The sequence below is a fragment of the Pollicipes pollicipes genome, unplaced genomic scaffold (assembly GCF_011947565.3).
Source record: "Pollicipes pollicipes isolate AB1234 unplaced genomic scaffold, Ppol_2.1 Scaffold_6149;HRSCAF=7290_pilon_pilon_pilon, whole genome shotgun sequence".
Classification (NCBI taxonomy): domain Eukaryota; kingdom Metazoa; phylum Arthropoda; class Thecostraca; order Pollicipedomorpha; family Pollicipedidae; genus Pollicipes; species Pollicipes pollicipes.
In genome coordinates, this window is record NW_023596820.1 from 23500 (window position 1) to 46105 (window position 22606).

Here is a 22606-nt window from a genome sequence, read left to right on the forward strand (position 1 = left end):
TCGAGGTACTTTGGCCCTGCGGCGCCGTCCCTGACGCTCTTCGATTTACTATGTAACGGCTCACCATACATCAAACATACCCTCAGGTTCGTACCGCATGTTAAGTTCTGCACTTTTATACACCTGCCTGAATAGTTCATACCGCGTGTAGGAAGTTTTTAGATTGCCGAAAATTTCGCATCAATATGTTATTACGGGTTCACGCATTCGGACATCATTGGTGACGCGTTCCTCACACAACTCAGTCGTTCTATTTCTGACCAATATATATATATATATATATATATATATATATAGGTAGTCATTTGGCTGTTATGGGCGCAAAATGACCACAGCAGTCGGCGCGCCCTAAAACTCTAATCAACAACAAGGAAAAAGTAAAAAAAAAACGCTTATTTGTTATAAATTGGTCACAGTGAACTAGCGGTGCCCAAAAACAATTTCAACGCCGCTTTGTCTTAGCTTAAGCCACTTGGGGGCCACAATGCAAGCCATAATGCAACACGCTTAAGCGTGTTGCATTTGAGGCCGCGTTGGCAAAAGGTGAGCAGCTGCTTATTGGTCTGTTACCAGTACACTCGGGGGGGGGGGAGTGCGGGGGGGGGGGGGGCAGTGATGTAGTCGGCCCATGATACACAGACGGCACGTTCGCCCACACCCGCAACTAGTTTTACGACTCCGATCTTCTCTAGCAGCCCGGGTCTGACATAATTTCTACAACAACAAAAACGAAAAAGCTTGCCTCGCATGCTTTATCTACCTGAGCATGCTGCCTCTGCCGTCAAAATGCCGACGTCAATGCTTGTTAAAACGAGGACGTTCCTTGCCCTAAAAATGGCTCCGCCCGATCTTAAAAAACAAAAAACAAATGACAAGGTGCCGGAGTAAAGTAACCTCATCGGCCTGTGCCGGGTTGACGACCTGTCACCGGGACATGCTGAACGGCCAGAGACTCACAGGATCTTTTGCAATGTGGTTTGGCCTGGCTTGATGGCTAAGCGGAATGCCCGGTGTAAACTGAAACGCATGCCTCCATGAGGTGAGTGATGTTTAATTCTTGCTCACTGCTTTGAAGGCAACGAACAATTTGCGCGCACCGTGAGGTGAATTGCAAGATAAAATGTCGCGGGGTGAAGTATCGTCGGCCATGATTGTACAACAAGAGATCGGCAAAATAATGGCGCGCACTTTGCGCTAGTAGCAACATCGGTGATGGTCATTTGCGGACCCGATCTCGGATGTTGACGGCTGCAATGTAACCAAACGAATCTCTCCTGGGACGCATGAAAATAAATTTTACCCATATTGTAAGCATGACATCGCATAATTATCAACTAAAACATCATTTTGGGAGCGCATTTCAATTCTTACTGCAACGACACTAAGATTATGTCAAAGCGCACTGGATGACATTAGTGAATTCCTCACACTAGCGGGGTCACACTATTCCTCACCAAGCAATGCCACTAGCCATTGCTTGGGAGATTTGAAAAGCAGGTGGTAAAAGACATCCTTTTTGCAGTGAAAAACCATGCATAAGTTAAATAAAAATGTCCGGGGAGTGGCTCGTGCGACAAATGTGAATAGTCTGGACGCACTAGACATCGGTACCCATCCGTTCAGCGGAATGACCAGGTAGGTGGGAGCCGACCAAAGGTCTTGGGACTACGCTTGTTACACAGACATGCGGCAGCCAACCGTTCTCTTCATTCCATCATGAGATCTGGAGAGCCGGTCAGCTGAAAAGCCTAAGGCGCCGTTCCAGGGCTACAGAAACCGGGCAGGTGTGACATTGATATTTTGCCATGGATTGCGACTGATTTTCATCGATTAGTGTTTAAGACTCCGTCTATGAGGATGGATCAAAAAATTGCTGGAGCAGAATGGGTTTTGGAGAGTGTAGCACATTCTCTTCACCGCGAGGTAAAAGCATGCATTTTCCTGCGGTCCCACATTTATCCGCCTGCAGTTCAAGCTGCTGCTGAACTGTGATAAACTGTGCAAATGGGAATGACATTGGTAATGACAATGGCAGGTGACACAATGACAATGGTAGGATGTACTGTTGGAATTGTATGGTGCAATATCAATGGTTCAATGGCGATGGTAAATGGTGCAATGGCACAGCTGGCTCGCACTGCCATTGCACTTTTTACCACCGTATTTACTACTGTACGCGGCTGTGATCGTGCATCCAAATTCAAAACGTAGAGCGGTTGTAAATTTCCAACTAAGAAGGCCAAAATTGCAAAGAAATTCGCCAGCAAATGATCAATGTACAGATTATGAATGGCCAACGTTAACCCACGGTAGCTTACTGGCAGGTCCATCTTGTACGTTTACGGCGCTCATTTGCAGAAGATCCGCGGTCAAGAAGACCCTCTGCGGCCACAACGCCCAACAGGGGACGTAGAAAAAGGGAGCAGTAAAGGACACGTCCCTTCCCCCTTGCCCAACATTTTATACTAGAAAATGGGCGATTTTTAGAAATCAAATTGATTGTTTTGGTTAGGAATAGGATATATATATATATATATATACATAAATGTATATTATTCGCAGTATTTAGGAGAAAATTTGACAATTCCCTCCCCGGAAAACTTTGGCCGCGTGCCTGACGCCCAGGCTAATGGTAGCTGTAAAAGCGTCGACCTTACAAGACAGACAGAGCAAACTCATGGACGTCTTGACCGTAAGCTTCGTCTATCGTTTGGTTCCATTTGGACTATCATCCATGATTCTCCACATGAACAATTGTTTGGCATTGAGGTGTCGCAAAACGTGAGCTGTCAAGCTCAGCCTCAGAGTTTTTATTAGAGTATGGCGTGATGAGTTTCTCGCTACTTGCGGGTAATGAGCTTCTCTCTACCCTGTGTAATTCTTTTTACGTCTGTTAACAAAGGATGAGACATGACTTCGCTACTGGGAGCGCGAATCAAATCGCGACAACACGTAGGGAACACAGCTGCTATTCCACTCCGAAGGCGTTTGGCATCCAAGCCTCTGCAGGCGAACTGATGGTGACCATCTTTTGGGCTGTGCAGTGTGCCATCATAATCTTCTAGGTGCCAGCAAAAGAGCAGTCACAGAGCATCGCTACCCCAGCCTGATCGTGCAGCTGAAGGAAGCCAGCAAAAAGAAGAGACAAGCAGAGCCCACAACTGAATCATGCATCATCGATGTGCTGAGTGCGTGGAAGATGTGATGTGAAGTGATGCACGTGCAATGTGTCCGAGTTACCCGTGGGTGCTAGACAGCTTGCACATGTCACCTGCGACCCACCTCACATTGTTGATACAGGATTCAGCGCGACGTCACGTGCGGCGGCACAACCGGCCCATGTCCCTTCGCAGAGCAAAAACAGCTAAAGTTGGGGTCTATTTTATTCCAATGAGAAGAGCAATCGCAGGGTTGGGTCCTTTTCTTGTCATAATTCCTACTGCCTGTTCACAAGGCCCGAGTAGTGTGGGTGGTCATCAACAACCATCTAATTTGAGGAGTTGCATTACCCAGCTTTCAGTCCTAACCTGGCAGTAACTCCTGTTTTCACTTTTGAAGTCACGTCTACGGGAAAGCGTGTACACTGATGAAGAGTTCATGTGCGAAGCTGCAGAAAAGTGAAAAGAGAGCTAGCCAAGGGAGTTCTTCTCCACAGACATGGAAAGTATCAAGGAAAAATAGGAGAAATTAGTTGCGCTCAAGGAAGAGCGCTTTAAAATGGTGTATTCTCCTCCGGTCTATAAGATATAAGATACAAGTTTCTGTGTATCTCGTTTTTCAAACTTTATTATATGCCAGGGTACCCAGGCACACTGCATCCGTTCGGAAGTATCATGCAGATACTGCCACGTCCACCACACGACGGAGTGGGACAACCCACACCTCCGCTGGTGTCTGGCCGCTGCGTGGTGGTGGTAGTGGTAGTGGTAGTAGTGGTGGTTGGCGCTGTCCAGCACACACCGCCCCGGCACCGGCCCGACAGACACATCCGGTCCGCCAAACAGCCGAACCAGTTTGGAATGCGCGGCAGACACGCGCCACCCAAGCAGAACTGGATGCTTGCGCAGGGGCACAGCGGCGGGGCCAGCGTCAGGCGGAACTGGGCCCGGCTGGCATCGCCACACGTCGTCAGTGACAAGAGCAGCGCCTGGGGGTAGGTCAGGTCAGGTTAGCAAAACTCGGCTGGTGTGACCACACCCCGCTCGTGACGAGGGCAGCGGCTCATCACAAGTCAAGCCAGGTCAGGTCACGCTAAGCGAAGCTCGCAAACGTTGGGCGCAAACGGAGCCATTAAGCGTTTACTCATCAATGGCTTGGAGAGGGCTGATAGCACGCTGCGTCGCACAGGAACTACGAACAAGCCATTTGCGTAGGCTAAAACAGAGTTGCTCAGATTTAGCACACATGAGAGTTTATCGAACATGACTGCGTTATGATGAAGGGACGTTGATTACTGGTGCTTGGACGACCATACGACGTGCTTGTTTTATAGCAAGGTTTGCGTAAAATGGTGCCGTGAATGCGTAACAACAAAATAACTATAACGAAGTCATCGCGGCAACCAGTGCAATGCGATGTAAATATTGGGCCTAAAATAAACCAAGGCGACAGTGTCCCGTGACAAATCAAGTTAGGAGAGAGCTAGTGACGTCGGTGGTCACTAGTTTTGATGCACGCCTATCAAAGTACCGGTCTGGGTACACCACCGGAAATCCGCAGAACATTCCTTCGGTGGGGATCTTCTGAATACGGATTCCATCCCGGTGTAGTCGGCAAGACGACAAACTAAATATTCCATTCAAAAATGGCAAATTGTTTTGTTCCGTCATCTGGTGTGTTATCGATCTGTTATAGTTCCGTTATCCATCTGTTGTAGTTCTGTTGTGTATCTGTCTCGGTTTTGCTTCTACCTGTTGTAGTCCTGTTATCTATCTGTTGCTGTCAAAGTTCTGTTAGAAGCAAAACATCAGTTATGCTATAAATGGTCATGGTACGTCACAATATTTATTTCAGACTCGTAACCATGAACATAGCTTCGAAACGTCGCGTATTGGCCACGGAACTGATGGTTGGTTGATAACACCGTTTGACCAGTCTCTCTTGGTACATTGAAGGGAAATAACTGTCAACGTAAGAACTTAGAACTCATGATAAAGAACTCTACACAGTTCTGATCAAGTGTAGGAACGTTAAATGCTTCGTGTGTTTCGTTTGGGGCTTGGCAAAGTATGTGCTTAGAATGCGCACTAATTGCCCTGCTAGAAGTAAGTGTCAACCAGGGATGTTATCAAGATTTGACGCCATGGAAAGCCAGTGTTTAGAGGGCGAATAGGTGATAAGGGTTGAGGACAGGCCGTTCATGTTAGTGGCTAAATAGTCACTTGGAGGTATAGTCCCTGGCGGCAGGGTGAGCACGGTAACCGCGTCCCTGGCACAGCAGTGGACGCGGTTGACCGGTGATGACGGTGTTCCTCTATATCGTGGACACGGAGTCTGTATTTATTTTCGGTCCGCATCGTGTTAACACGCGCATGGGTGGGGGGCAATCTGACCACCGAAGCTTTTTACAAATTAAGTGGCGAACTGCACGGCACAACTATCGGCAATTAAATAGCGGGCCTTTTGGCATAAAACATAACATGTACTTTGTAAGGTGGCTAAACTATGGCACGTCAAAGTCAGGTTATAGCTTTCAAAAAGGGCGACTTTAAGAGGATCTTCAAATGTGATGCGACAACAGGGTGCTAGATGAGGCTACGCAACTTTGAAATAGTTGCTTAGGCAATAACACAACTTCAGTTAGGGTTACAGCAAATTTCATTGGCCTGGGTTAGGTATGAGGGTCATTCCGAGGCCTACACCAGCCTGCTTTTTTGTTCGCGAGCATAACGCATAAGGTATTTTCTGGTGTTCATTTCGAGTTTACTGATAAGAGACACCGCAACAGACATGCTTCATGGATTTCTTCAAAAGGCCACAGTAAACCACTAACCTAAAATGACCCAGGTCAACATTTAGTTTTAAGCAATATACCACCTAGTATCTTTCTGGACGTTTATTCAAATGCAAAAATCGACACAGTTTCGTAGAATTTTGCTCACCACGACCTTTTGCAGGTCATTAAAGGCCCCTGACATAAATGAGTGCCAGTGACCTTTTGCTCAAAACAGGGATCTACGTTTACGGCGGTTGCATGAGAAAGTTTGGGGTCAATTTAAACATCAATCCGGAATTTGACACTGATCTTATTTGACCCGAAGGACATGATCTAGGACCCTCGAAATTCGACAGTGATTTCACATACAGGCCAACCGCCCTGTGAATTCCATGTTTCTAGCACTGTTAATTTTAAATATCGGGGGGTCAAGTTTCCCTCGCCCCACTCGAGTGAGGGGTACTCAACCGTCCACTCGGGGTGTGTCGACGCAGATACAACAGGCCATATAGCTTACTGTCAACTCACATTTCCATCTTAATCATCGAATCGAACTCTTTTAAAAATGTGCTTGATTTCGATCCTTGGGCTTACTCAGCAGCGGTAACTTACGCAGCGACGGCGAGAGCACTTAGATTAGTAATTTCAGCTCATGGGCCTCGTCGACGTGTGCTGCAAGCAGTCAAACCCTCACCAGGACGAGCGCTGCTGGGACGGCCATGACGTCAGACCGCTGCCGCTGCTGGCGCTGGCGCTGACCGGAGCACTGCACCCCCGTCTCTTCTCAGGCCTCCGCAGACGACGCGGGGCCAGCGGCTGGTGTCGGCGCGACAGGTGGCGTCACGGCGCTCTCTGGGCCGGCGCGCGGGTGGCTGTCCTCTCCGGAGAGGCGTGCACTGCCGCGCCCCGGGGTCCGACCGGCCGTAGTCGGGCGTCGCCCCGGTGCAAACAGGATACCGTTGGGATGCCCCGAGCGGGCGGGTGAAGTAGTTCACGAATGGCGGGGGAGGTCGGCTGAGGGGAGGGGTGCCGGCGGTGAAAGCTGGTTCTCCATGACAGAAACAACATAATTGCCAGACCGCGAATGCTGGCGATCACTGGAATGTGGGCTGCGTCAGTGGTTGCGGAGTGGCACTTTTATTACATTTCATTGGAGTTAATGTATTTTCCTGCATAATCATTGCAGCTCATTACAACTGTTACGTCATGACGCCTGTGCACGACAGTGGACCGCTGAACACGTGAGCCCGTGCGGTGGAGGGGGTATTCCAGACGCGTGAAACTGGGTCCACTCTGGCGGGGAGTGTCCTCCGACGGAGCGACCGCCGCCGTCACACACTGTCTGACCATTACGGCCACTGCAGCCTCTCTCCTGGCTTGAAACTAAATGCCGCGTAGCCTGTTGAAGGCGCACCAGGCAGCGCCCTTCTCATTGCTGGTGGCGCAACAGGCAGCGCCCTTTTCACCGTTAATGGCGCACCATACGGTACCCTTCCCACTCTTGAATGCGCACCAGGCGGCGCCCTTTTTACTGTTGATGGCGGCGCAACAGGCGACGCGCTTATCACTGTTGATGGCGTACCAGGCGATGTCCTCGCTGTTGATGGCGCGCCGACGAAAGCCTTGGCTGTTGACTTTACCGTTTAAAGATACGTGCTCATTGTCGGCAAACCAGATCGGATCCGTCGACGATCGGTTACGTTCGCACGGTTGTAGGACTAAGGCGCAGCGAAGGCCACCACGGGCGCAGGCGCCCAGCACCATGTCACCTCCAGGTAAGGCATTGCAGACCCGGCTGTGGCTGATCACGTTCATCATCCGAAATAATGTCAACGGGCACGCTTCGGAACGAACAAACGATCGTCAACGGAGGCTGTGGTACCGATAGTGCAGTGGCTTAATTGCGCGCCTGAGAAACTGGAGGTACGGGGTTCGATTCACCGCGTTTCCCGCCCCTGCTGCCTGCGTGAGAGGCAGGCGATGCAATAAAGCCTCAACAGCTGAATGCCCTAGCGCATCGTGAATCTATCACAAACACACACACACACACACACTCCGTAGAACGGAAATGCACTGATCCAGTTCAGTAGTCCACAATAACTTTCAGAGATTCGCAAAACTACCAACTAAACTGAAATCAAGCTAAAGGGGGGAAACCTCCGAAACCACGAGAGAAAAATCCAAACACACCCTGGTAACGCACAATACTAATTTTGCAGTTCAAAACTTCTGAAGACAATTCAATACTAGGATATGATTCCAAAAATATATCCTACTAAACCACGTTTTCTAGTTCCACCAGGCGCGCCATTTTCGTAGAAGCAAATGCCCGTGAATACCTATATGTAATGCGTTTTTGGAAAAAGAATATTCAGATGTGATATGGATTTATTACATAAAATAACATGTGATATTACTTTATTAGCTTTAACATAATGGGCACCGATTGCACATCTTCGTACTACAGTACCTACATGAAGTGAAATGTGAAAATAGGGTTATGTGAGGGGGCAGGTGACAATGATTTCGCTGTTGTTGTGCTTTGATATTCCTGGGTGTTGGGTTAGGTAAAAATGGCGCACGGAGAACAATATCCCCAGCACGCTAAATATCTCAATTAGACTATTTCCGAGCTGAGATATGGGCCTCGGCTTTTTGACTGGCAGAAATGACAAAACTTGCCAAAAATCGGCCCATTTTACAGGAAAATTCCGCATCTTGGGCTGAAATGGCACTCGATGTATTTAAGCCACTCCCCCCCGGAGTTCGCCACTTGCCACCCCTTTAAGGGCAGGCAACCCTGCATCCCCACTGACAACGCTCTCCCTAAGGCTACAGGATGTGCATTCCAACTTCTCAATGCGGATGCCAAGGTGCTGCGAGCCCGTCCGGCCCACCGTATCTCATTTTCATCCATTGCTGTTGTTGTTGTTGCATGTTGTTCTCTCTTATACAGGCTGTTTCTAAGCCCTTCCAGCTAAAGTTCTTTGGGATAAATCACTGATGAGTGGGTAACCCCATCTTTCTGTCGGGGGCAGGCTGTAAACGAATTTCAGCAATAATTTTGTGACTGGTGCAAACCAACACCGTTTCCCAGCTGAAAATGTGTCATGGGATAAACCAGCCCGCAAAGAACAGCGTTTTCACAACGCCATAGCGTTAATGCCATATGACTTGGTCCCATCATAACGTCACAGCATCGCTATCCAGAATGCAGTAATGCAGGGCTTGTTTACAAACGTACTGCGATATCGGCTTTGTCCAAAATTTTTCATTCCAGAAAATGCCCAATGAAGAATGGAACGTTGAGGACTATAAGTAATAACAGGCCATGCAATTTATATCATCATTTATCAATGTATATCATTTATATCAATTTATATCATTTATATCAATATATATCATCTTTGTATCATGAGATGTGGTGTCATCTTCAACGGCCAGCGAGAAGAAGCGGGAGCTGTCACCAGATTTATCCAGAAAGCATCCGAAAAGCTCATCAATGCTAAGACCGCTCTGGTGCTTAACAAAACATGAATAAAGCACGATCTGTTTTGCGCATGTTTATCAATATAAAGAACCTGTGCTCGCTAAAGCTAAAGGTAAGGTAAGCTAAAGAACCTGTGCTCGCTGTATGTCTTAGTCATCGCCCCGATTCGCCGTCTTGCCTAACTCAGACTGATAGGGAAAAGGGAATTGATGCGAACCTCCCTCGGCGTTTCCAAGGTTATAAAGACACAGCTTGCCGACAACACCAATATATCGTTCTGAACACGATGTCACGATTGGTACTAGTTTCTATGTTGTTGACAGGTCAAAGATATAATTTCCCAGAAAACTGCACTTTGTAGCTTTATTTTGTGTTTACAATAACAAAGTGAAGTAAGCAAAGTGATCATATAAGAAATCCTTGCCCTGCGGCCCGGGTCCGCATGACCGGTATTATTTGCGCATAATCGATATTACAAAAACTGATGTAGGTAGGTAAAAGATCTGTATAAGAACAAGCACGAGAAAAATTTGTTACGCTGTTCAGTGCATTAACGAGGAGCATTGTTCACATAGATAAGACAACAGTAGTATTAGCCTTATTGCTCGGAGAAAAAAACAGGAGAATGGAGATGTAGTTGGGGCGATTTTTCGGCAGGATGCTTTTATCTAGACAGTAGCAGAAGGGAATTCAAAATTACCTGCCGATGATCCTCCTCGATTTTTCAGTTTTTTTAGACAACAAGCCACAATTTTTACAAGACACCAACATTCAGGGGATTAGACAAAGAGCGATTGTCACCCATTACCACGACAGAATGCTTATCTAAGAAATAGAACGCGCGAACATACGTGTACATGCAAACGAATTTAAGCAAATGGGCATCACACATCACGGTTCATTCAAACGTGCAAGCAAATGAAGTGAACAGGCGTCACACATCGCCCATCCATTATACATGCAAGCGATTTCAATTGACCAGGCATCGCACATCACGCGTCAGGCATCACTTACACATGTAAACGATTTTAGGCTAGCACACGTCACACATAAATACACATATTACGATCACATAATCGGCCATGATGAGCCCTGTATGTTAAAGTCCGGTCGCCGACTTTTATCAGAATGGATGCACTTATTTTCCTGTCTGTGTGCTCCCGTGCTCTGTAGATGGATGTGCTCTGTAGTCACCTACAGAGCACAGGGCCACCCAGACAGGAAAATAGGTGAATCCATTCTTATATAAAGTCGGCGACCAAATCTTTACCTAAAGGGTTCATCATGGCCGATTATGCGGACGTGATATGTGCCTTTATATGTGATGTGTGCTAGCTTGAAGTCGTTTACACGTGTAAGTGATGCCTGACCCGGGTGCTCGTTCCTCGTCCGTGTGCGACGCCTGTTTAATTAAAGTCGCTTGCATGTATAATTGGTGGGCGATGTGTAATCCTTATTTAATTTAACTTGTTTGCCTGTTTGAATCAAGCGCGATGTGTGATGCCCATTTGCCTGAATTTGTTAGCATTTACACGTATGTTAGCGCATTCTAGTTCTTAGACATTGTTTCGTGGTAATGGCTGACAATCGCTCCTTGTTTAATCCTCTGAATGTTGGTATCCTGTAACAACTGTGGCCTGCTGTTTCAAAAAGAATGCTGAAAAAATTGAGTAGGATCATCGGCAGAGAATTTTAAATTCACTTCTGCTACTGTTCAAAGGCGTGTTGCCGAAATATCAACCCGACTACAGCAACATTTTGCTGTTTGTTTTTGTTTTGCTCCGAGGAATAAGGCTAATACTATCGTTGTCTTACCTATGTGAACAATGTTCCTCGGTCATGCACTGAACAACGTGCCTAATTTACCTCGTGCTTGTTCCTACATGGATCTTATACCTACATACATAAGTTTTTGTAATACCGGTTATGCGCAACTAATACCGGTTATGCGCAAATAATACCGGTTATGCGCACTCGGGGCCGGGATTCCTAACACAGTCTCCACCGAGCCCATCGGGGCCTTCGGAGCCACGAACCGGGTATTTGATCATCTGTCCCCAGAGCCCTTGGGCGGGAGGGGGCAGGGCACGGACCCCTGTACATGTCCTGTGTGCGCTACTGGAGGTGCCTGAGCGGTGAATGCGACCCCTGAGCGACCAGGGTATCCTAGTAGTTTTCCAGTTCCCTTAATGTCCATGGTTTAAAGGGCAACAGAGGTCTAAGTAGTTGTAAGTTCCCTTAAATGCCAGTGTACCCCTGGCGACCAGGAAGTCCCGACTGAGCAGCCAGGGGAGGTCCACGGGTTTACCACAGGGGCTTCCTGGACTGCTTTGACGCTGCTACGGTATTGGCAGAAGTTGTATTTGACAATATGTTTTTCTCTTCTCATTCAGTATGGTCCTTTTTTGAACTTAGCGGTTCCGAAAAGAGTTCCTCCTAGGCGTTCCTGGACCCATCGCCCTTCTCCCTGCCCCCTCCCCTTCAATAGCCAGACCCCAATAGAATTTTATGCCATTAAGCCGAGACCCATGGATTTCCCGATTGGGGCTGAAGGACGCATCCGTCCCCTTTCAGATTTTCAATTGATTACTATCAATACACTTGGTATATTTGTCCCCTCTCTGACGCTGAAGGCCCTCTGGCCGGGATGGTTGACCCTGGATCAACGCGAGGCCACTCACCGACCCAAAAAGGTCCCAAGCGCAGCGGGTTTAATAAAAAGCGCTGGGGTCCCAGTTCGACGCATTTGGGCCCTTCAAAAAATGGGCAGAGATACCCTGCCCGGTACTAGTTTCTTATTGGCAGGGGGCTCTTCCATTGAGGCGTCCGTCAAGAAGGGGGAGGCGGGGGGGAGGGGCTCCGGTCCAGCACAAGTGACATCTCGGCACGTCCGACATGTCCGGATGTCCAGTCCGCCGGGATGTGCACCGCGGCGAACCGAATGAAACCAAATCAGGGGCCTCGGGCTCTGACGCGAAGATGGCGGCGTGCCCGACTGAGCTGGCAGTGTTTCGACCGCGGACGAGCTGACCCACGGACAGGCTTCGCGCGCGTGTGGCGGGGTTTCGTTTTCGGGCGAGGGACGGCGCGCGGGTAAATACGTTCTTCATTTGGCGGCCGGGCTGCCTCGTCCGCCGGCCGGACTGTCGAGCTAGGCAGCCTCTGGGCTGGCGTGTGTGTCTGAGCTCCGCTTCCAATCGATTGCACCTTATAATTTCCACACATATACAGTGATTGAGCAGAGCCATTGTCTGCAAACATGGCAGGCGGCAGTTGTTGTTTTTTTTGTCGGGACGGGCTGTAATACCAATTGGGGCTTTACATCTCACCGGCTGCCATGGCTATTTCGAAGCGCGCGTGTGCCTCTATTACGTATTTATCAGGCATTCGGTACGTGGGATGCGGTAGTGGTGTGGCCAGGACTCCATCCCAGGATAGATAAGTCCAGAGAGGAGCACCCTAACTACTAACCACCATGCCACCATCACCCCTCTGCTGCGCGAACTGCATCCGTCTCGATAAACTCCAGACTGGTGTTGCTGGACCCCAAATTCTATACTTGGAGATTCTGAAGCGTAAGAGGAAGAAAGCGCGTGAGGATTGATGAAATGGATGGCGAATACAAGCTCACGATTCTCCACATTCAGCCGATCTATCGCAAACCAGCTCAGTGGCATACACTCGGCTCCGCTGTTCAGATGGTGAATCAACAGCGCCTTTAAGCGCGGCACGTGCGAAGTGTTTTGCGTGACGTTTGGCAGGCAGTTAAATGCATTCGCAGCCAACGTTTGCTTTTTACTTCCTATTTACTTGCAACCAGGAGTGCGGCTCCCTATTCAGTTGCAGGGGTTTCACCCCTCGCCATAACCTGGGTTGCAGCGTGCAGGTTTGTGAGAAAGTGAGCCAAATTCGGAGAGAAACCAATTTGTTGGCATATTATCATGGTTCCCTTTTTGTACTTTCATCGCTCGTTCAACCGACTTATTTTGGTAAGTCGCCCGTTTCAAACGTGCCTAACTGGCAAAACTAATTGTTTGTAGGCTGGGCCATTGAGCATGCCTCACCAGAAAGTAGTGTCCGGATTCAGCTGATAAAACAGCTCCCACCCCGTCTCTTTGTGAGTAAAGGCATATTAAACTCAGAATAAGTCCCGTTTGCAGGAGCATGTGAAAGGGTTTGCAATTGGGGGAAGGAGGGGAATCAGTCAAATAAAATCACTAACAATATAGGTTGGCGTGCCAGGAGCTAGCGATCTGTATTGGCACCTACCTGGAGCAGACATCGAATCAGTCAGCATTACAGACCAGTCATCAATTCCTTTAAAAAAATGGCAGGCATCACCAACACATGCAGAAAATAACGAAACCAAATACGGCAGAAAATGTCATCCATAGCCCACAATACCAAACAGCAGGAACCCCGACAAATGCTTCCCACGATTACCGTGCAGCTACCGCAGAGTAGCCAGCTATTTCCTATGCCACGAGCGAGTGATCAAAGTTTTGAATTCTTTAATGCGCCTGCTGCCAAGCGTGTGCCAACGCGGCAAAGTTTGTGCTTTCAAATAAAACGTTGGTCATATCCATGCCCAGTGGTTTAACTGGGCAACACTGTACCGCATGACGTCGGTCATTGGCTGAGGCGGGCGAAATCGGCTCCGGTAGCCCTCTATAGGGCAATATTCGAACCATTAGTTGAAGGGTTGCGGGAGGTGGGAAAATATCCCAACCCGTGGATCTCACGCACCCTGGACTTTATGAACACTGGACGCTGCAACCCTGGACTTTATGATTCTCTTCTGTCCAGGAATTTTGGACGGTTTCTGGATGCTGTGAAGGCTGGATGCTGTGATTCTGCACTTTTTGACCACTGGACTTTATGAGCTCAGGACGCTTCAATACACATCCTCGCCCACTAAAGCCGAGACGGGACTCTGGTGTCTTCGCACCACCGGTCGTCTCAGGTGGGCGGTTTTCTCTACTTGCCCCTAGCTTGGGTGTCTCTGGTTCAGCTGACCCTCTTTCAGCTGTTCTAAACAGCTACCACTTGTTCAGTTGTCCTGGTCCAATCGTCACTGCGCTGTTTGTCCTAGTTCAGCTGCCACTGCCTTAGTTTGTCTTTGGCCCAGCCATTGCTGGAGCCATTGCCACTGAGTCAGTTTTTACCGGCTTCAGCTGTCGCTGGCGCAACTTTTCTGCTTTAGGTGTTGTGGCCCAGTTGGCACTGGTTCGACTGTCACCGGTTCAACCGTACTGGAAACGCTTGCTGTGATTGTGCGTGGCCGAGTGGTTAGTTTCTGCGTTTTTACATTAGAGTAGCCATTATCGATATTGCTAAGGAACTTGGTGATCCTAAGCTGAGCAGCGGAGGCATGTGCACGACACGTACTGCAGGGCAAAGGTGCCTTTCAGAAAAGGCGCCTGCAGTTACAAATTTCTGTGAAGAAAACGACCCCTGATTTCGGTTTGGCTGAGGAAGTCGGTGGGAGTCGCCCGAGTCGCCTAGCAACAGTCCTAGGGCCATGGCAACAGTCGACAGCCTGGTAATTGAGAAGAGTGGGTGTCTAGCTCCAAGAAAAATTGGACGCGTGGAGAGAATTCGTTGCGCAATAGTTCAGCATCCCAAATCCGCTGCATGATGAGTAAACATGTGTCCAGCTTTTCAACCCGATCAATGCTTTTTATCTTTAGCATCTGATATTGTGTCGCTTAGAAAGCGGTGGCCTAGCTATACTCGGACACCATTTCTGCTCTCCTCCTGCGATGCAGACGAATCGAGCGTCGGTGAGCCAGAAAGTCGTCTCCCCGCTGTGTGGGATGAACGCAGTAATATCAGGTGTGATTTATGTTACCTTATATATCGCACCAAAACACAAGCGAATAGAGCCTGTTGTAATTAGAAACCCATACCAATATGATTATCAATCTATCTGAATACATTCCTTCCATGAGTACAGTTGGTGGAGAGGCCCTCACGTCTACTGTTCGTGTATGAATTTGCAATGACTGACTGAAAACCTACACTAATGTATTAAAATGGTATGATATGCGTAACACCATGCTGTATTGATTATACCATAGCTTAATATATATATATATATATATATATATATATATATGCATTGCGTAATGATAAGCTATTACATAGTCTCAGTACTGTCCTTTGAAATCTATACACTGACGCTAAGCATGAGAGTTTGTCCGCCTACTCAACTCAAGAAAGAAGCATATTGAAATGTTTTGATAATCATAGTTGTGTGGGCTTCCAATTGCAACGGGTTTCACTCGCTCATGTTTTCGTGGCGTATGCAGAATGCTGTGAAATATTTAACATATATTCATTTGCTACATATACGGTACATATGAACTATAACAAGACATCATCACTGTAAATAGGTTACTAAAATGTTGGCTGCCCCGGCCCAGATGTAATCTGCCCAGTACGTCAGATGTACTGGCGGATTACAGAAAGGATGCGTCACTGTCATTACTGTAACTGTCACACCTTGGCAGATTTTGCCAAGGTGTGACAGTTGCGATCCTGACAGCCGACCGATAAGCGCCTTCGGCTCTCACGTCCTCGGTTCCATCCCCCATTGTCCCATGGCTCAGTGCATTAATATGGCTCGTGCAGTCGCAAGCGTCCCTTTAAAGGGTGCGCAACGGCGCACATGCGTTTCCTTTTCTAAGAAACATGAGGTGGATGAAACGTTTATGTTTCTGTGACCGTGATGAAAAAGTGAAAACACCGCTAGCTTGTTGTAGATCGGTCACAACGAACTAGCAATGCCCAAAAACAAAACACAAACATGTGTGATTCACTTTTAAAGTCACGTCTACGGGAAAGCATGCACATTGATGAAACGTTCATGTGCGAAGCTGCAGAAAAGTGGTCTAAGGGAAGGCTTCTGGACTCGTAATCCAGCGGCACTAGGTACGAGACCCAGAGCGGGCGCATTGGCCCGACTAAAATGGAAAACGTCAGCTGGCAACTGGTCAACGAGGGTCAACTCAGGCCCGGAGCGGCCGTGTCGCAGCATTGCGCGACACGTAAAACCCTGCGCATTCTTGTCTGGAGCAAGGAAGGAGGCAAAATGATCCGTTCAACTGGGCGGTACGACTTGGGTGGTGGGTTTAGGGTGCATGCAACAAGCTTTACTTAGCAGGTACCATGAACCCAGTCACCCATGCAAACCATTCGGAGTACATTTATAAAAAAGTGAATAGAGAGCCAGCCAAGAGGGTTATTCTCCAGAGACATGGAAAGCACCAAGGCTAAATAGGAGAATTGAGTTGCGCTCAAGGGAGACCGCTTTAAAATGGTGCATTCTCCTCCGTCTCTGTATATATCGTTTTTCAAACTTTATAATGAAGGCTAGTACGCAGGCACTCTACATCCGTTCGGAAGTATCATGCAGCGCATGCCAACTCCACCACACGACGGGGTGGGGCAACCCACACCTCCGCTGGTGTCTGGCCGCTGCGTGGTGGTGGTGGTGGTAGTGGTAGTAGTGGTGGTTGGCGCTGCCCAGCACACACCGCCTCGGCACCGGCCCGACAGACACATCCGGTCCGCCAGACAGGCGAACCAGTTTGGAATACGCGGCAGACACACGCCACCCAAGCAGAACTGGATGCTTGCGCAGGGGCACAGCGGCGGGGCCAGCGTCAGGCGGAACTGGGCCCGGCTGGCTTCGCCACACGTCGTCAGTGACAAGAGCAGCACCTGGGGTAGGTCAGGTCAGGTTAGCAAAACTCGGCTGGTGTGACCACACCCCGCTCGTGACGAGGGCAGCGGCTGATCACAAGTCAAGCCAGGTCAGGTCACGCTAAGCGAAACCCGCAAACGTTGGGCGCAAACGGAGCCATTAAGCGTTTACTCATCAATGGCTTGGAGAGGGCTGATAGCACGCTGCGTCGCGGAGGAACTACGAAGAAGCCATTTGCGTAAGCTAAAACAGAGTTAAGAGAAAACAGAGTTGCTCAGCGTTGTAAAACAGAGTTGCTCAGATTGAGCACACATGAGAGTTTATCCAACATGACTGCGTTATGATGAAGGGACGTTGATGACTAGTGCCTGGACGACCATACGACGTGCTTGTTTTGTAGCAAGGTTTGCGTAAAATGGTGCCGTGAATGCGTAACAGCAAAATTACTATAACGAAGTCATTGCGGCAACCATTGCAGTGCGATGTAAATATTGGGCCTAAAATATACCAAGGCGACAGTGTCTCGTGACAAATCAAGTTAGGGGAGAGCTAGTGACGTCGGTGGTTACTATTTTTGATGCACGCCTATCAAAGTACCGGTCTGGGTACACCACCGGAAATCCGCAGAACATTCCTTCCGTGGGGATCTTCTGAATGCGGATTCCATCCCGGTGTAGTTGGCAAGACGACAAACCAAATATTCCATTCAAAAATGGCAACTTGTTTTGTTCTGTCATCTGGTGTGTCATCGATCTGTTATAGTTCCGTTATCAATCTGGTGTAGTTGTGTTGTGTATCCGTCTTGGTTTTGCTTCTACCTGTTATAGCCCTGTTATCTATATGTTACTGCCAAAGGTCTGTTAGAAGCAAGGCATCAGTTATGCTGTAAATGGTCATGGTACGTCACAATATCTGTTTCAGACTCGTAACCATGAGCATAGCTTCGAAACGTCGCGTATTGACCACGGAACTGATGGTTGGTTGATAACACCGTTTGACCAGTCCCTCTTGGTACATTGAAGGGAGATAACTGTCAACGTAAGAACTTAGAACTCATGACAAAGAATTCTACACAGCTCTGATCAAGTGTAGGAACGTTAAATGCTTCGTGTGTTTCGTTTGGGGCTTGGCGAAGTATGTGTCTAGAATGTGCGCTAATTGCCCTGCTAGAAGTAAGCATCAACCAGGGATGTTGTCAAAATTTCACTCCATGGAAAGCCAGTGTTTAGAGGGCGAATAGGTGATAAGGGTTGAGGGAAGACCGTTCATTTTAGTGGCTCAATAGTCACTTGGAGGTGTAGTCCCTGGCGGCAGGATGAGCACGGTAACCGCGTCCCTGGCACAGCAGTGGACGCGGTTGACCGGTGATGACGGTGTTCCTCTATGTCGTGGACACGGAGTCTGTATTTATTTTCGGTCCGCATCGTGTTAACACGCGCATGGGTGGGGGGCAATCTGACCCCCGAAGCTTTTTACAAATTAAGTGGCGAACTGCACGGCACAACTATCGGCAATTAAATAGCGGGCCTTTTGGCATAAAACATAACATGTACCTTGTAAGGTGGCTAGCCTATGGCACGTCAAAGTCAGGTTATAGCCTTCAAAAGGGGCGACTTTAAGAGGATCTTCAAATGTGATGCGACAACAGGGTGCTAGATGAGGCTACGCAACTTTGAAATAGTTGCTTAGGCAATAACACAACTTCAGTTAGGGTTACAACAAATTTCATTGGCCTGGGTTAGGTATGACGGTCATGCCGAGGCCTACACCAGCCTGCTTTTTTGTTCGCGAGCATAACGCATAAGGTATTTTCTGGTGTTCATTTCGAGTTTATTGATAAGAGACACCGCAACAGACATGCTTCATGGATTTCTTAAAAAGGCCACAGTAAACCACTAACCTAAAATGACCCAGGTCAACATTTAGTTTTAAGCAATATACCACCTAGCATCTTTCTGGACGTTTATTCAAATGCAAAAATCGACACAGTTTCGTAGAATTTTGCTCACCACGACCTTTTGCAGGTCATTAAAGGCCCCTGACATAAATGAGTGCCAGTGACGATTTGCTCAAGACAGGGATCTACGTTTACGGCGGTTGCATGAGAACGTTTGGGGTCAATTTAAACATCAATCCTGAATTTGACACTGATCTTATTTGACCGGAAGGACATGATCTAGGACCCTCGAAATTCGACAGAAGTGATTTCACATACAGGCCAACCGCCCTGTGAATTACATGTTTCTAGCACTGTTAATGTGAAACATCAGGGGGTCAAGTTCCCCTCGCCCCACCCGAGTGAGGGGTACCCAACCGTCCACTCGGGGTGTGTTGACGCAGATACAACAGGCCATATAGCTTACTGTCAACTCACATTTCCATCTTAATTATCGAATCGAACTCTTTTGAAAATGTGCTTGATTTCGGTCCTCGGGCTTACTCAGCGGCGGTAACTTACACAGCGACGGCGAGAGCACTCAGATAAGTAATTTCGGCTCATGGGCCTCGTCGACGTGTGCTGCAAGCAGTCGAACCCTCACCAGGACGAGCGCTGCTGGGACGGCCATGACGTCAGGCCGCTGCCGCTGCTGGCGCTGGCGCTGACCGGAGCACTGCACCCCCGTCTCTTCTCAGGCCTCCACAGACGACGCGGGGCCAGCGGCTGGTGTCGGCGCGACAGGTAGCATTACGGCGCTCTCTGGGCCGGCGCGCAGGTGCCTGTCCTCTCCGGAGAGGCGTGCACTGCCGCGCCCCGGGGTCCGACCGGCCGTAGTCGGGCGTCGCCCCGGTGCAAACAGGGTACCGTTGGCATGCCCCGAGCGAGCGGGTGAAGTAGTTCACGAATGGCGGGGGAGGTCGGCTGAGGGGAGGGGGAGCAGACGGTGAAAGCTGGTTCTCCATGACAGAAACAACCTAATTGCCAGGCCGCGAATGCTGGCGATCACTGGAATGTGGGCTGCGTCAGTGGTTGCGGAGTGGCACTTTTATTGCATTTCATTGGAGTTAATGTATTTTACTGCATTATCATTGCAGCTCATTACAACTGTTCAGTAATGTCGCCCGTACACAACAGTGAACCGCTGAACACATGAGCCCGTGCAGTGGAGGGGGTATTCCAGACGCGTGAAACTGGGTCCACTCTGGCGGGGAGTGTCCTCCGACAGAGCGACCGCCGCCGTCACACACTATCTGACCATTACGGCCGCTGCAGCCTCTCGCCTGACTTGAAACTAAATGCCGCGTAGACTGTTGAAGGCGCACCAGGCAGCACCCTTCTCATTGCTGGTGGCGCAACAGGCAGCGCCCTTTTCACTGTTAATGGCGCACCAGACGGTACCCTTCTCACTCGTGAATGCGCACCAGGCGGCGCCCTTTTTACTGTTGATGGCGGCGCAACAGGCGACGCGCTTATCACTGTTGATGGCGCACCAGGCGGCGCCCTTCTCGCTGTTGATGGCGCACCGACGAAAGCCTTGGCTGTTGACTTTACCGTTTAAAGATACGTGTTCATCGTCGGCAAACCAGATCGGATCCGCCAACGATCGGTTAGGTTCGCACGGTTGCAGGACCCAAGCGCAGCGAAGGCCAGCACGGGCGCAGGCGCCCAGCACCATGTCACCCCCAGGTAAGGCATCGCAGACCCGGCTGTGACTGATCACGTTCATCATCCGAAATAATGTCAACGGGCACGCTTCGGAACGGACAAACTAACGTCAAAGAAGGCTGTGGTACCGAAAGTGTAGAGGCTTAATTGTGCGCCTGAGAAACGCACCCCTGAGTAAATCCCCTACCACAAACACGCACACACACACTCCGCAGAATGGAATTGCACTGATCCAGTCCAGTATTCGCAAAGCTACCGACTTTATTGAAATCAAGGTAATGGGTAAAGCAACCTCCGAAATCACGAGAGAAACATCCAAACACACCGTGGACCAACTTTAATGTTATGTGAGCTTCATATCAGCTATGACCTGGGCAAGTCCCGGGCCTGTGGATATCCGATTCGGTTTGATTTGATAGCCCATATTACTCTGAAAACAGACGGAACTTGTCTGAGGCCACCTTCAGTCCCGCAGACTCAAGCCTATCAAGAACCGTACGTATCAGCTTGTCATTGTCTTCCACGTTGGAGCCAGCCGAAAGAATGGCATCATTATATACATGAACGCCCGGAGAGACACAACCGTGCATCACGCATAACAAGACAACTGAAGTGCGGCGACCACACACACCCCAGGAGCATACGTGACATGTTTTACCAAGCGCACAGACTGCACGAATGTTATTTGGCTCGTCAGATGACACCAAACTCCAAAGAGCGTTCTTTATGTCTTGTGAACACGACGCCTTCTGACCGTAGACGCCAACAGGGTCTTATCAATGTTTGGAAACACAACTTGGGGAAAACTGGTTACTTATTCAGCGACCGCACATATTGAGCAATGCGGAACTCCCAAGAGCCTCTCATGCCGGAACCGGAATAGTGAACGAGCTTTAACGCGAATGCTCTCCAGGTTCAATAGAACCGCGGCCTTGCGGACCATCCAGCTATGATTTTGGCTGTGTTCTCGTGTTCAATGCGCCAGAAACTGTCTGCCTTAACTCTGACTGCAGTTCCAACGCTGTCAACAACATTGCCGTTATACATACCGATCTCGGAATGACCACAGGGAAACTTCAGAAGAGTCCAACAGTGACGCTCATTTTTCCCGCAGCGAGCGAGTTGGCGAGCTCGGCTCACCAACCACAACATCGAAAAGAATCTCCTCGGCGCTGTGGCCAATGTACCGACCATCATCGACCGACGCCGTGTTGATCCCTGCCATATCGCCACCGGCGTCTTCCCGTACTGACCCAGGGTTGCACCACTCGACGTTTTCGGTCTTCTCAACATGTCCTATGGTGCTACGCACGTCTGTTGCTAGCTATCGGTCGGAACAATTATGCACATGTTTGGTGTTTCAGTGACGGAAAAGACAATTTCTCATAACAACTATACACAGGCTCACATCCGGTAAGGCTCATATCACATACACAGGCTTACATCACAGGCATACGGTAAGCACAGGCTCACATCCGCAACCCCCGGTTCCATCGGCTTTTCCTTGAAGTTCCGGTTCCATCGGCTTTCCTTTTCCTTCCATTTCTCTAGCGTTCAATTGGTGACCAGATGCAGTTATCATCACCGAGCAAGTGGCGTCAGTTCGAAGTCAGGAACGATGGCGCCGCATACACAGCTGTCTTTAATGGGCTGCTAGCTTCTAGAGTCCAACGCTGCGTTACTCATCTAAAATCAGTTCATGATGACCTAAGCGGAGGGGAGTGCCGTGATTCCCTCGCCAGACTGTCCTACTGTTCGTTTGGGCGCTGCCGCTTCAGATGACCCCATTCGTGACAGGACCAACCCTGGACCCGCAACACTACGAGTGTGGTCCATCTGCCCCAACGGCTGCTGGCGACCGGACCGGTC

General features: G+C 49.1%; 1 long non-coding RNA gene across 1 annotated transcript; it reads right to left on the reverse strand.

The window, feature by feature from the left end:
* Positions 1 to 3758: 3758 nt before the first annotated feature.
* LOC119106834 (uncharacterized) lies at positions 3759 to 6899 on the reverse strand. Its single transcript, XR_005095161.1, has 2 exons — positions 6630 to 6899; positions 3759 to 4147 (listed from the first exon to the last, which is right to left on the reverse strand). It is a non-coding gene; the product is annotated as an uncharacterized LOC119106834 (long non-coding RNA).
* Positions 6900 to 22606: the final 15707 nt, after the last annotated feature.